Below are 3,237 nucleotides of genomic sequence, written 5' to 3'. Positions count from 1 at the left end.
AATCTAACCTTAATTCTAGACGCAAGAGTGCCCCTTATTTCAACGATAGTTCATTAATTGCGTTCGTTTTTATCCACCAATTAAATTAAATCAGGCAAAATTGAATCTTAACGTGTTTAAAAATAAATGATATAATCGATCGTTAGGTGTTCCTGTTACCCTTAGGATCTCATCGCCCATTGTTAAATCTGCATGGTACAGTTCTCCAGTTTAAAAGAATACGACGGATAGGTTAGTTGTTGCATTTTTCATAGTCAGACAACTTTTCAGCAAAAATGCAATACTGTAAATATCAACAATGAAAACTGAATTCAAAGAACGCCTATATCAATACGCGTGACTTCTTAAATTTAATGTAGTAGAAACACACTAGCAAATACATCAGGTGGAATATTGCAGAGTAATGGTCCTTCCGGTACTTTCATTAAGTGAAATGCAAATAAATGAATAAATTCCAACATATCCATCAAGTGAAAACAGGATCATGCCACTATCACAAGAAAAAAAAAATCAGCAAATCAGTTTTATTTCTTTGGTATTTTCATCCATCCATCCATCCATCCATCCATCCATCCATCCATCCATCATCTAATCGTTTATTGTGGACAGGGTTACAGTGGCCTAGAACCTATCCCAGGCAGCACAGGGCGCAAGGCAGGGGAACATTCTAAATGGGCTGTCAGTCCATCTATGGGCACATACACACATACTTTGGGGAGTTCAGAGGTGCCAGTTAGCTTAACTTAATGTCCCTGGACTGCGGGAGGACAGCAGAGTACCAAAAGTCAAGCCACCTGACATGTCGAAAGGCGAGGAAGTGGTACAACCCTGACTGATGCTCTCATTTTATTCATAAAAATGTGTCTGTGCTTACTATTTACTGACTAAACATTTTTAGCTAAAAATAAATAAAGCTGGATATGCCAGAGGCCTAATTCTCATTAGAATAACATGAAACAGCAGCATCAGAATGATATTTTACGTTGGAGAACGTCGCTTTGAAGTTAACAGAACGTTTCCTGGATGTGTCCCTCAGGGAAGCGGCAGCTCCAAGATGCTCCACGCCGCCGTCACCTTTCAGTGCGTCTTCCAAACCATGTCGAGGAGCCTGACCGCCTGATCGTAGACCACGAGCACTGCAGTGACATCCATAGACACGCGAGCCAGGCGTGGAACGTTCCCCATGTAAAATCTATCAGGAGGAGAAGAACATTTAGCAGACCAAAAAATAAAACTTCCACAATGCCACCGTGCAGGGTGGCCCTGTGGAAGACCAGGACAGATCAGATTTTACTGACAACAGACAGATGTCAGGACAACTTCTGTCCTAATGATTTTGAGAAGAGGATCAATGGCTTCCTATTCTTGGTAGTCAGCCTTACCAATGACCTTGCCTAGATGCAACACATCTCGACGTTCATCCAGATGCTACAATGACATCTTAACTTCTCTAATTCTCAGATAACTGAGGAAAGCTTTAGTTGCCGCATCCTCACTATACTTGTCCGTCTTGTCCCTGTCTTTCAGTTTGGTATACAGCTTTATATGCATGTAAATGGTCTGCAAAGCTTCAAGGCCCAAAGTACACAAAGGGAGTAACTTTCACTACAGAAACCACTCTTCTTTAATCTGCCTGAAATGCCTCGCAGGAATTCCAGCCCTTACTTCTGTGACATGGTGAGGTGACCTCCTAACACAATCCTTATTGGCTGTTTACCTGCAAGGCTCCGCCTGCATACTGCAAGATAGTGGTGGAATATGTAGGTCAAGCAGATCGATCAGGCAGGCTGGCCAATCAGAGCACACTGTGCTCATCAAAGGTGGGATTTAAATCTCTATCACAGTGTTTCAGACGGAGGACGAATAGAGATGTATAGCATGAGAAAAATAATGAGTTTTTGGAACACTGAAGCATGTAAAGTAGATCCCAAAAATAAAATTATTAATAGTGAAAATTAATTAAGACGCCTTTAATATACTTTGGTTGCTATGCTGTTTTACTTTGTTTGTTTTGGATGTATTATCTATGTTTTACAGAGAAACACGCGAGAAACGTGCATAATACTAAACTCCTATACGATGACCACAAGAGGGTGCTGTTTTGCGGTCTTGTGTCCAAGAACTCCTTTGCCCGTAATCAAATTACACTTGTCTTTGCATTTTTCTTTACACGGGAACTGGCACGCGTACAAATTAGCCAACGTTTTTCGCATAGTTCATGATCCATTCTGAAACATTTTGTTTCTTTTCGAGCAAGTAATGTAGAGACTGGGGATTGTGTTGCTTGTACACACTGCGTGTTATTCCTCTAGTACTTACGCCAGTGGTCCTTCATATCTCATGATCTTCACTGCACAGTCAAGGGTGCTTTTGTACTTCCAGACTCTGTCAAGGAAGATGCATGTGAGGATGTAGCAGATACGTGGAAAAGCGATTACTAAACTTTTGATCACAAGATGCAGAAACGATGTTGATGATACTTCCCACAGCAAATTCATCCACCAAAGTTCATTAGATAAATACAAGGCTAACCAGGCATATGACATTTCACCAGTGACTTTCACACAGTTCACCGAACGGTCAATCTAACCTGCATTCTGGTCTTGATCACATCCAGAGGGGTGTTTCCCAACACGCTTGCTGCATGACTCCGAACACCGCAGTTACCAGCGGGTTGATTGTCTTTTTAGGATTATCGCCTAGATCAGGGCAAGAGCCTGGTTTCAACCCAGGCGCCTACCTGGGTCTGCCGTGGATAACGAGCTGCAAGTTAAGCATAAACCATGTGCGCTGCTTGCCCGTTTCTGATGTTTGCTTGCTTATTCATTTTGCCCATAAACTACCTTGTTTTCTACGGCCATGAATTTTCCCTCAAGTCACCACCAGAGGGCAGCACGTATATATTGATTGAACCGCTATTAAACTACGGATACAATTTTCGAAAATTACACAGAAAAGTAAATGATACTGAACCTGATACTGAATGATATAATTCAGCGATATTGAATAGCAATACAATGTTTTGTCACACATCCGCTTGCTGGCACCCCATAGCCCAGCAAAGTCCAGTCAGCCATTCCCAGTTGTAAGAAGAAGCTAGCCATTCCCATGGCTGTGGCCCTCTCCAAATCCAGTGACTCTGGAGCCTTGTCCCAAGGCCACTGCTGTGCCCCCAGCATCTGGGCCAGCACAGACCCGGGTGAAACCACTGGTATGCCTTTAGAGCTCGTCTTCGTC

At 42.6% G+C, this 3,237-nt stretch overlaps 1 long non-coding RNA gene across 1 annotated transcript; it reads right to left on the bottom strand.

Moving 5' to 3' along the window:
• Positions 1 to 393: 393 nt before the first annotated feature.
• LOC125728007 (uncharacterized) lies at positions 394 to 2,867 on the bottom strand. Its single transcript, XR_007388895.1, has 3 exons — positions 2,591 to 2,867; positions 2,320 to 2,385; positions 394 to 1,192 (listed from the first exon to the last, which is right to left on the bottom strand). It is a non-coding gene; the product is annotated as an uncharacterized LOC125728007 (long non-coding RNA).
• Between the last annotated feature and the right edge of the window lie 370 nt (positions 2,868 to 3,237).

Source organism: Brienomyrus brachyistius, unplaced genomic scaffold, assembly GCF_023856365.1.
Source record: "Brienomyrus brachyistius isolate T26 unplaced genomic scaffold, BBRACH_0.4 scaffold143, whole genome shotgun sequence".
In the NCBI taxonomy this organism is placed as follows: domain Eukaryota; kingdom Metazoa; phylum Chordata; class Actinopteri; order Osteoglossiformes; family Mormyridae; genus Brienomyrus; species Brienomyrus brachyistius.
This window is presented reverse-complemented; position numbering and strand designations above follow the sequence as displayed.